The sequence below is a fragment of the Anthonomus grandis genome, chromosome 19 (genome assembly GCF_022605725.1).
Source record: "Anthonomus grandis grandis chromosome 19, icAntGran1.3, whole genome shotgun sequence".
In the NCBI taxonomy this organism is placed as follows: Eukaryota; Metazoa; Arthropoda; class Insecta; order Coleoptera; family Curculionidae; genus Anthonomus; species Anthonomus grandis.
In genome coordinates, this window is record NC_065564.1 from 7,573,058 (window position 1) to 7,585,654 (window position 12,597).

Below are 12,597 nucleotides of genomic sequence, written 5' to 3' on the forward strand. Positions count from 1 at the left end.
TTTAATAACAAAAAAGTTATGCAAAATTTACGATCTAATAAAGTACATGTTAATTGAAAAAACCGAAATTTCGATTTTTCTAAAAAACTACAATTTTTTTAGTTTTTGATTATTACGTACAAGGTGCCCCTTTGCTAGGAGTACTTGACAGTTTTTAAATGAAGGCTCTATCTTTAATACTAAAAAAGTTATGCAAAATTTACGATCTAATAAAGTACATGTTAATTGTAAAAAACCGAAATTTCGATTTTTTTCAAAAACTACAACTTTTTTAGTTTTTATTTATTACGTACAAGGTGCCCCTTTGCAAGGAGTACTTGACAGTTTTTAAATGAAAGCTCTATCTTTAATACCAAAAAAGTTATGCAAAATTTACGATCTAATAAAGTACATGTTAATTGTAAAAAACCGAAATTTCGATTTTTTTCAAAAACTACAACTTTTTTAGTTTTTATTTATTACGTACAAGGTGCCCCTTTGCAAGAGGTACTTGACAGTTTTTAAATGAAAGCTCTATCTTTAATAACAAAAAAGTTATGCAAAATTTACGATCTAATAAAGTACATGTTAATTGTAAAAAACCGAAATTTCGATTTTTCTGAAAAACTACAATTTTTTTAGTTTCTGATTGTTACGTACAAGGTGCCCCTTTACAAGGAGTACTTGACAGTTTTTAAATGAAAGCTCTATCTTTAATACCAAAAAAGTTATGCAAAATTTACGATCTAATAAAGTACATGTTAATGGTAAAAAACCGAAATTTCGATTTTTTTCAAAAACTATAATTTTTTTAGTTTTTAATTATTACGTACAAGGTGCCCCTTTACAAGGAGTACTTGACAGTTTTTAAATGAAAGCTCTATCTTTAATACCAAAAAAGTTATGCAAAATTTACGATCTAATAAAGTACATGTTAATTGAAAAAACCGAAATTTCGATTTTTCTAAAAAACTACAATTTTTTTAGTTTTTGATTATTACGTACAAGGTGCCCCTTTACAAGGAGTACTTGACAGTTTTTAAATGAAGGCTCTATCTTTAATACTAAAAAAGTTATGCAAAATTTACGATCTAATAAAGTACATGTTAATTGAAAAAACCGAAATTTCGATTTTTCTAAAAAACTACAATTTTTTTAGTTTTTGATTATTACGTACAAGGTGCCCCTTTACAAGGAGTACTTGACAGTTTTTAAATGAAGGCTCTATCTTTAATACTAAAAAAGTTATGCAAAATTTACGATCTAATAAAGTACATGTTAATTGAAAAAACCGAAATTTCGATTTTTCTAAAAAACTACAATTTTTTTAGTTTTTGATTATTACGTACAAGGTGCCCCTTTACAAGGAGTACTTGACAGTTTTTAAATGAAGGCTCTATCTTTAATACTAAAAAAGTTATGCAAAATTTACGATCTAATAAAGTACATGTTAATGGTAAAAAACCGAAATTTCGATTTTTCTCAAAAACTATAATTTTTTTAGTTTTTAATTATTACGTACAAGGTGCCCCTTTGCAAGGAGTACTTGACAGTTTTTAAATGAAGGCTCTATCTTTAATACTAAAAAAGTTATGCAAAATTTACGATCTAATAAAGTACATGTTAATTGAAAAAACCGAAATTTCGATTTTTCTAAAAAACTACAATTTTTTTAGTTTTTGATTATTACGTACAAGGTGCCCCTTTACAAGGAGTACTTGACAGTTTTTAAATGAAAGCTCTATCTTTAATACCAAAAAAGTTATGCAAAATTTACGATCTAATAAAGTACATGTTAATGGTAAAAAACCGAAATTTCGATTTTTTTCAAAAACTATAATTTTTTTAGTTTTTAATTATTACGTACAAGGTGCCCCTTTACAAGGAGTACTTGACAGTTTTTAAATGAAAGCTCTATCTTTAATACCAAAAAAGTTATGCAAAATTTACGATCTAATAAAGTACATGTTAATTGAAAAAACCGAAATTTCGATTTTTCTAAAAAACTACAATTTTTTTAGTTTTTGATTATTACGTACAAGGTGCCCCTTTACAAGGAGTACTTGACAGTTTTTAAATGAAGGCTCTATCTTTAATACTAAAAAAGTTATGCAAAATTTACGATCTAATAAAGTACATGTTAATTGAAAAAACCGAAATTTCGATTTTTCTAAAAAACTACAATTTTTTTAGTTTTTGATTATTACGTACAAGGTGCCCCTTTACAAGGAGTACTTGACAGTTTTTAAATGAAGGCTCTATCTTTAATACTAAAAAAGTTATGCAAAATTTACGATCTAATAAAGTACATGTTAATTGAAAAAACCGAAATTTCGATTTTTCTAAAAAACTACAATTTTTTTAGTTTTTGATTATTACGTACAAGGTGCCCCTTTACAAGGAGTACTTGACAGTTTTTAAATGAAGGCTCTATCTTTAATACTAAAAAAGTTATGCAAAATTTACGATCTAATAAAGTACATGTTAATGGTAAAAAACCGAAATTTCGATTTTTCTCAAAAACTATAATTTTTTTAGTTTTTAATTATTACGTACAAGGTGCCCCTTTGCAAGGAGTACTTGACAGTTTTTAAATGAAGGCTCTATCTTTAATACTAAAAAAGTTATGCAAAATTTACGATCTAATAAAGTACATGTTAATTGAAAAAACCGAAATTTCGATTTTTCTAAAAAACTACAATTTTTTTAGTTTTTGATTATTACGTACAAGGTGCCCCTTTACAAGGAGTACTTGACAGTTTTTAAATGAAGGCTCTATCTTTAATACTAAAAAAGTTATGCAAAATTTACGATCTAATAAAGTACATGTTAATGGTAAAAAACCGAAATTTCGATTTTTCTGAAAAACTACAATTTTTTTAGTTTTTGATTATTAAGTACAAAGTTCCCCTTTGCAAGGAGTACTTGACAGTTTTTAAATGAAGGCTCTATCTTTAATACTAAAAAAGTTATGCAAAATTTACGATCTAATAAAGTACATGTTAATGGTAAAAAACCGAAATTTCGATTTTTCTGAAAAACTACAATTTTTTTAGTTTTTGATTGTTACGTACAAGGTGCCCCTTTGCTAGGAGTACTTGACAGTTTTTAAATGAAAGCTCTATCTTTAATACTAAAAAAGTTATGCAAAATTTACGATCTAATAAAGTACATGTTAATTGTAAAAAACCGAAATTTCGATTTTTCTGAAAAACTATAATTTTTTTAGTTTTTGATTATTACGTACAAGGTGCCCCTTTGCAAGGAGTACTTGACAGTTTTTAAATGAAAGCTCTATCTTTAATACTAAAAAAGTTATGCAAAATTTACGATCTAATAAAGTACATGTTAATTGAAAAAACCGAAATTTCGATTTTTCTAAAAAACTACAATTTTTTTAGTTTTTGATTATTACGTACAAGGTGCCCCTTTGCTAGGAGTACTTGACAGTTTTTAAATGAAGGCTCTATCTTTAATACTAAAAAAGTTATGCAAAATTTACGATCTAATAAAGTACATGTTAATTGTAAAAAACCGAAATTTCGATTTTTCTGAAAAACTACAATTTTTTTAGTTTTTGATTATTAAGTACAAAGTTCCCCTTTGCAAGGAGTACTTGACAGTTTTTAAATGAAGGCTCTATCTTTAATACTAAAAAAGTTATGCAAAATTTACGATCTAATAAAGTACATGTTAATTGTAAAAAACCGAAATTTCGATTTTTCTGAAAAACTATAATTTTTTTAGTTTTTGATTATTAAGTACAAAGTGCCCCTTTGCAAGGAGTACTTGACAGTTTTTAAATGAAAGCTCTATCTTTAATACTAAAAAAGTTATGCAAAATTTACGATCTAATAAAGTACATGTTAATTGAAAAAACCGAAATTTCGATTTTTCTGAAAAACTATAATTTTCTTAGTTTTTGATTATTAAGTACAAAGTGCCCCTTTGCAAGGAGTACTTGACAGTTTTTAAATGAAGGCTCTATCTTTAATACTAAAAAAGTTATGCAAAATTTACGATCTAATAAAGTACATGTTAATGGTAAAAAACCGAAATTTCGATTTTTCTGAAAAACTACAATTTTTTTAGTTTTTGATTATTAAGTACAAAGTTCCCCTTTGCAAGGAGTACTTGACAGTTTTTAAATGAAGGCTCTATCTTTAATACTAAAAAAGTTATGCAAAATTTACGATCTAATAAAGTACATGTTAATTGTAAAAAACCGAAATTTCGATTTTTCTGAAAAACTATAATTTTTTTAGTTTTTGATTATTACGTACAAGGTGCCCCTTTGCAAGGAGTACTTGACAGTTTTTAAATGAAAGCTCTATCTTTAATACTAAAAAAGTTATGCAAAATTTACGATCTAATAAAGTACATGTTAATTGAAAAAACCGAAATTTCGATTTTTCTAAAAAACTACAATTTTTTTAGTTTTTGATTATTACGTACAAGGTGCCCCTTTGCTAGGAGTACTTGACAGTTTTTAAATGAAGGCTCTATCTTTAATACTAAAAAAGTTATGCAAAATTTACGATCTAATAAAGTACATGTTAATTGTAAAAAACCGAAATTTCGATTTTTCTGAAAAACTACAATTTTTTTAGTTTTTGATTATTAAGTACAAAGTTCCCCTTTGCAAGGAGTACTTGACAGTTTTTAAATGAAGGCTCTATCTTTAATACTAAAAAAGTTATGCAAAATTTACGATCTAATAAAGTACATGTTAATTGTAAAAAACCGAAATTTCGATTTTTCTGAAAAACTACAATTTTTTTAGTTTTTGATTATTAAGTACAAAGTTCCCCTTTGCAAGGAGTACTTGACAGTTTTTAAATGAAGGCTCTATCTTTAATACTAAAAAAGTTATGCAAAATTTACGATCTAATAAAGTACATGTTAATTGTAAAAAACCGAAATTTCGATTTTTCTGAAAAACTACAATTTTTTTAGTTTTTGATTATTAAGTACAAAGTTCCCCTTTGCAAGGAGTACTTGACAGTTTTTAAATGAAGGCTCTATCTTTAATACTAAAAAAGTTATGCAAAATTTACGATCTAATAAAGTACATGTTAATTGTAAAAAACCGAAATTTCGATTTTTCTGAAAAACTATAATTTTTTTAGTTTTTGATTATTAAGTACAAAGTGCCCCTTTGCAAGGAGTACTTGACAGTTTTTAAATGAAAGCTCTATCTTTAATACTAAAAAAGTTATGCAAAATTTACGATCTAATAAAGTACATGTTAATTGAAAAAACCGAAATTTCGATTTTTCTGAAAAACTATAATTTTTTTAGTTTTTGATTATTAAGTACAAAGTGCCCCTTTGCAAGGAGTACTTGACAGTTTTTAAATGAAGGCTCTATCTTTAATACTAAAAAAGTTATGCAAAATTTACGATCTAATAAAGTACATGTTAATTGAAAAAACCGAAATTTCGATTTTTCTGAAAAACTACAATTTTTTTAGTTTTTGATTATTAAGTACAAAGTGCCCCTTTGCAAGGAGTACTTGACAGTTTTTAAATGAAGGCTCTATCTTTAATACTAAAAAAGTTATGCAAAATTTACGATCTAATAAAGTACATGTTAATTGAAAAAACCGAAATTTCGATTTTTCTGAAAAACTATAATTTTTTTAGTTTTTGATTATTAAGTACAAAGTGCCCCTTTGCAAGGAGTACTTGACAGTTTTTAAATGAAGGCTCTATCTTTAATACTAAAAAAGTTATGCAAAATTTACGATCTAATAAAGTACATGTTAATTGAAAAAACCGAAATTTCGATTTTTTTGAAAAACTATAATTTTTTTAGTTTTTGATTATTAAGTACAAAGTGCCCCTTTGCAAGGAGTACTTGACAGTTTTTAAATGAAGGCTCTATCTTTAATACTAAAAAAGTTATGCAAAATTTACGATCTAATAAAGTACATGTTAATTGAAAAAACCGAAATTTCGATTTTTCTGAAAAACTACAATTTTTTTAGTTTTTGATTATTAAGTACAAAGTGCCCCTTTGCAAGGAGTACTTGACAGTTTTTAAATGAAGGCTCTATCTTTAATACTAAAAAAGTTATGCAAAATTTACGATCTAATAAAGTACATGTTAATTGAAAAAACCGAAATTTCGATTTTTCTGAAAAACTATAATTTTTTTAGTTTCTGATTATTAAGTACAAAGTGCCCCTTTGCAAGGAGTACTTGACAGTTTTTAAATGAAGGCTCTATCTTTAATACTAAAAAAGTTATGCAAAATTTACGATCTAATAAAGTACATGTTAATTGAAAAAACCGAAATTTCGATTTTTCTGAAAAACTATAATTTTTTTAGTTTCTGATTATTAAGTACAAAGTGCCCCTTTGCAAGGAGTACTTGACAGTTTTTAAATGAAAGCTCTATCTTTAATACTAAAAAAGTTATGCAAAATTTACGATCTAATAAAGTACATGTTAATTGAAAAAACCGAAATTTCGATTTTTCTGAAAAACTACAATTTTTTTAGTTTTTGATTATTAAGTACAAAGTGCCCCTTTGCAAGGAGTACTTGACAGTTTTTAAATGAAGGCTCTATCTTTAATACTAAAAAAGTTATGCAAAATTTACGATCTAATAAAGTACATGTTAATTGAAAAAACCGAAATTTCGATTTTTCTGAAAAACTACAATTTTTTTAGTTTTTGATTATTAAGTACAAAGTGCCCCTTTGCAAGGAGTACTTGACAGTTTTTAAATGAAGGCTCTATCTTTAATACTAAAAAAGTTATGCAAAATTTACGATCTAATAAAGTACATGTTAATTGAAAAAACCGAAATATCGATTTTTCTGAAAAACTACAATTTTTTTAGTTTTTGATTATTAAGTACAAAGTGCCCCTTTGCAAGGAGTACTTGACAGTTTTTAAATGAAGGCTCTATCTTTAATACTAAAAAAGTTATGCAAAATTTACGATCTAATAAAGTACATGTTAATTGAAAAAACCGAAATTTCGATTTTTCTAAAAAACTACAATTTTTTTAGTTTTTGATTATTACGTACAAGGTGCCCCTTTACAAGGAGTACTTGACAGTTTTTAAATGAAAGCTCTATCTTTAATACCAAAAAAGTTATGCAAAATTTACGATCTAATAAAGTACATGTTAATTGAAAAAACCGAAATTTCGATTTTTCTGAAAAACTACAATTTTTTTAGTTTTTGATTATTAAGTACAAAGTGCCCCTTTGCAAGGAGTACTTGACAGTTTTTAAATGAAGGCTCTATCTTTAATACTAAAAAAGTTATGCAAAATTTACGATCTAATAAAGTACATGTTAATTGAAAAAACCGAAATTTCGATTTTTCTGAAAAACTATAATTTTTTTAGTTTCTGATTATTAAGTACAAAGTGCCCCTTTGCAAGGAGTACTTGACAGTTTTTAAATGAAAGCTCTATCTTTAATACTAAAAAAGTTATGCAAAATTTACGATCTAATAAAGTACATGTTAATTGAAAAAACCGAAATTTCGATTTTTCTGAAAAACTACAATTTTTTTAGTTTTTGATTATTAAGTACAAAGTGCCCCTTTGCAAGGAGTACTTGACAGTTTTTAAATGAAGGCTCTATCTTTAATACTAAAAAAGTTATGCAAAATTTACGATCTAATAAAGTACATGTTAATTGAAAAAACCGAAATTTCGATTTTTCTGAAAAACTACAATTTTTTTAGTTTTTGATTATTAAGTACAAAGTGCCCCTTTGCAAGGAGTACTTGACAGTTTTTAAATGAAGGCTCTATCTTTAATACTAAAAAAGTTATGCAAAATTTACGATCTAATAAAGTACATGTTAATTGAAAAAACCGAAATATCGATTTTTCTGAAAAACTACAATTTTTTTAGTTTTTGATTATTAAGTACAAAGTGCCCCTTTGCAAGGAGTACTTGACAGTTTTTAAATGAAGGCTCTATCTTTAATACTAAAAAAGTTATGCAAAATTTACGATCTAATAAAGTACATGTTAATTGAAAAAACCGAAATTTCGATTTTTCTGAAAAACTACAATTTTTTTAGTTTTTGATTATTAAGTACAAAGTGCCCCTTTGCAAGGAGTACTTGACAGTTTTTAAATGAAGGCTCTATCTTTAATACTAAAAAAGTTATGCAAAATTTACGATCTAATAAAGTACATGTTAATTGAAAAAACCGAAATTTCGATTTTTCTGAAAAACTACAATTTTTTTAGTTTTTGATTATTAAGTACAAAGTGCCCCTTTGCAAGGAGTACTTGACAGTTTTTAAATGAAGGCACTATCTTTAATACTAAAAAAGTTATGCAAAATTTACGATCTAATAAAGTACATGTTAATGGTAAAAAACCGAAATTTCGATTTTTTTCAAAAACTATAATTTTTTTAGTTTTTAATTATTACGTACAAGGTGCCCCTTTACAAGGAGTACTTGACAGTTTTTGAATGAAAGCTCTATCTTTAATACCAAAAAAGTTATGCAAAATTTACGATCTAATAAAGTACATGTGAATGGTAAAAAACCGAAATTTCGATTTTTCTGAAAAACTACAATTTTTTTAGTTTTTGATTATTAAGTACAAAGTGCCCCTTTGCAAGGAGTACTTGACAGTTTTTAAATGAAAGCTCTATCTTTAATACCAAAAAAGTTATGCAAAATTTACGATCTAATAAAGTACATGTGAATGGTAAAAAACCGAAATTTCGATTTTTCTCAAAAACTATAATTTTTTCAGTTTTTGATTATTACGTACAAGGTGCCCCTTTGCAAGGAGTACTTGACAGTTTTTAAATGAAAGCTCTATCTTTAATACCAAAAAAGTTATGCAAAATTTACGATCTAATAAAGTACATGTGAATGGTAAAAAACCGAAATTTCGATTTTTTTCAAAAACTACAACTTTTTTAGTTTTTAATTATTACGTACAAGGTGCCCCTTTGCAAGGAGTACTTGACAGTTTTTAAATGAAAGCTCTATCTTTAATAACAAAAAAGTTATGCAAAATTTACGATCTAATAAAGTACATGTTAATGGTAAAAAACCGAAATTTCGATTTTTTTCAAAAACTATAACTTTTTTAGTTTTTAATTATTACGTACAAGGTGCCCCTTTGCAAGGAGTACTTGACAGTTTTTAAATGAAAGCTCTATCTTTAATACCAAAAAAGTTATGCAAAATTTACGATCTAATAAAGTACATGTGAATGGTAAAAAACCGAAATTTCGATTTTTTTCAAAAACTATAACTTTTTTAGTTTTTAATTATTACGTACAAGGTGCCCCTTTGCAAGGAGTACTTGACAGTTTTTAAATGAAAGCTCTATCTTTAATAACAAAAAAGTTATGCAAAATTTACGATATAATAAAGTACATGTTAATGGTAAAAAACCGAAATTTCGATTTTTCTCAAAAACTATAATTTTTTCAGTTTTTAATTATTACGTACAAGGTGCCCCTTTGCAAGGAGTACTTGACAGTTTTTAAATGAAAGCTCTATCTTTAATACCAAAAAAGTTATGCAAAATTTACGATCTAATAAAGTACATGTGAATGGTAAAAAACCGAAATTTCGATTTTTTTCAAAAACTACAACTTTTTTAGTTTTTAATTATTACGTACAAGGTGCCCCTTTGCAAGGAGTACTTGACAGTTTTTAAATGAAAGCTCTATCTTTAATAACAAAAAAGTTATGCAAAATTTACGATCTAATAAAGTACATGTGAATGGTAAAAAACCGAAATTTCGATTTTTTTCAAAAACTACAACTTTTTTAGTTTTTAATTATTACGTACAAGGTGCCCCTTTGCAAGGAGTACTTGACAGTTTTTAAATGAAAGCTCTATCTTTAATAACAAAAAAGTTATGCAAAATTTACGATCTAATAAAGTACATGTTAATGGTAAAAAACCGAAATTTCGATTTTTCTCAAAAACTATAATTTTTTCAGTTTTTAATTATTACGTACAAGGTGCCCCTTTGCAAGGAGTACTTGACAGTTTTTAAATGAAAGCTCTATCTTTAATACCAAAAAAGTTATGCAAAATTTACGATCTAATAAAGTACATGTGAATGGTAAAAAACCGAAATTTCGATTTTTCTCAAAAACTATAATTTTTTCAGTTTTTGATTATTACGTACAAGGTGCCCCTTTGCAAGGAGTACTTGACAGTTTTTAAATGAAAGCTCTATCTTTAATACCAAAAAAGTTATGCAAAATTTACGATCTAATAAAGTACATGTGAATGGTAAAAAACCGAAATTTCGATTTTTTTCAAAAACTACAACTTTTTTAGTTTTTAATTATTACGTACAAGGTGCCCCTTTGCAAGGAGTACTTGACAGTTTTTAAATGAAAGCTCTATCTTTAATAACAAAAAAGTTATGCAAAATTTACGATCTAATAAAGTACATGTGAATGGTAAAAAACCGAAATTTCGATTTTTCTGAAAAACTACAATTTTTTTAGTTTTTGATTATTAAGTACAAAGTGCCCCTTTGCAAGGAGTACTTGACAGTTTTTAAATGAAAGCTCTATCTTTAATACCAAAAAAGTTATGCAAAATTTACGATCTAATAAAGTACATGTGAATGGTAAAAAACCGAAATTTCGATTTTTCTCAAAAACTATAATTTTTTCAGTTTTTGATTATTACGTACAAGGTGCCCCTTTGCAAGGAGTACTTGACAGTTTTTAAATGAAAGCTCTATCTTTAATACCAAAAAAGTTATGCAAAATTTACGATCTAATAAAGTACATGTGAATGGTAAAAAACCGAAATTTCGATTTTTTTCAAAAACTACAACTTTTTTAGTTTTTAATTATTACGTACAAGGTGCCCCTTTGCAAGGAGTACTTGACAGTTTTTAAATGAAAGCTCTATCTTTAATAACAAAAAAGTTATGCAAAATTTACGATCTAATAAAGTACATGTTAATGGTAAAAAACCGAAATTTCGATTTTTTTCAAAAACTATAACTTTTTTAGTTTTTAATTATTACGTACAAGGTGCCCCTTTGCAAGGAGTACTTGACAGTTTTTAAATGAAAGCTCTATCTTTAATACCAAAAAAGTTATGCAAAATTTACGATCTAATAAAGTACATGTGAATGGTAAAAAACCGAAATTTCGATTTTTTTCAAAAACTATAACTTTTTTAGTTTTTAATTATTACGTACAAGGTGCCCCTTTGCAAGGAGTACTTGACAGTTTTTAAATGAAAGCTCTATCTTTAATAACAAAAAAGTTATGCAAAATTTACGATATAATAAAGTACATGTTAATGGTAAAAAACCGAAATTTCGATTTTTCTCAAAAACTATAATTTTTTCAGTTTTTAATTATTACGTACAAGGTGCCCCTTTGCAAGGAGTACTTGACAGTTTTTAAATGAAAGCTCTATCTTTAATACCAAAAAAGTTATGCAAAATTTACGATCTAATAAAGTACATGTGAATGGTAAAAAACCGAAATTTCGATTTTTTTCAAAAACTACAACTTTTTTAGTTTTTAATTATTACGTACAAGGTGCCCCTTTGCAAGGAGTACTTGACAGTTTTTAAATGAAAGCTCTATCTTTAATAACAAAAAAGTTATGCAAAATTTACGATCTAATAAAGTACATGTGAATGGTAAAAAACCGAAATTTCGATTTTTTTCAAAAACTACAACTTTTTTAGTTTTTAATTATTACGTACAAGGTGCCCCTTTGCAAGGAGTACTTGACAGTTTTTAAATGAAAGCTCTATCTTTAATAACAAAAAAGTAATGCAAAATTTACGATCTTATAAAGTACATGTTAATGGTAAAAAACCGAAATTTCGATTTTTTTCAAAAACTACAACTTTTTTAGTTTTTAATTATTACGTACAAGGTGCCCCTTTGCAAGGAGTACTTGACAGTTTTTAAATGAAAGCTCTATCTTTAATAACAAAAAAGTTATGCAAAATTTACGATCTAATAAAGTACATGTGAATGGTAAAAAACCGAAATTTCGATTTTTTTCAAAAACTACAACTTTTTTAGTTTTTAATTATTACGTACAAGGTGCCCCTTTGCAAGGAGTACTTGACAGTTTTTAAATGAAAGCTCTATCTTTAATAACAAAAAAGTTATGCAAAATTTACGATCTAATAAAGTACATGTGAATGGTAAAAAACCGAAATTTCGATTTTTTTCAAAAACTACAACTTTTTTAGTTTTTAATTATTACGTACAAGGTGCCCCTTTGCAAGGAGTACTTGACAGTTTTTAAATGAAAGCTCTATCTTTAATAACAAAAAAGTTATGCAAAATTTACGATCTAATAAAGTACATGTTAATGGTAAAAAACCGAAATTTCGATTTTTCTCAAAAACTATAATTTTTTCAGTTTTAAATTATTACGTCCAAGGTGCCCCTTTGCAAGGAGTACTTGACAGTTTTTAAATGAAAGCTCTATCTTTAATAACAAAAAAGTAATGCAAAATTTACGATCTTATAAAGTACATGTTAATGGTAAAAAACCGAAACTTCGATTTTTTTCAAAAACTACAATTTTTTTAGTTTTTTATTATTACGTCCAAGGTGCCCCTTTACAAGGAGTACTTGACAGTTTTTAAATGAAAGCTCTA

General features: G+C 26.4%; 1 long non-coding RNA gene across 8 annotated transcripts; it reads left to right on the plus strand.

Moving 5' to 3' along the window:
* The first annotated feature begins 56 nt into the window (after positions 1-56).
* LOC126747577 (uncharacterized) lies at positions 57-12,593 on the plus strand. 8 transcript variants are annotated; one of them, XR_007664255.1, is made up of 3 exons: positions 57-123; positions 11,686-11,858; positions 12,378-12,593. It is a non-coding gene; the product is annotated as an uncharacterized LOC126747577 (long non-coding RNA). The 8 variants fall into 8 exon arrangements; XR_007664252.1 differs by lacking the exon at positions 57-123 and adding an exon at positions 3,125-3,229; XR_007664256.1 differs by lacking the exon at positions 57-123 and adding an exon at positions 3,335-3,401.
* The last annotated feature ends 4 nt before the right edge of the window (positions 12,594-12,597 follow it).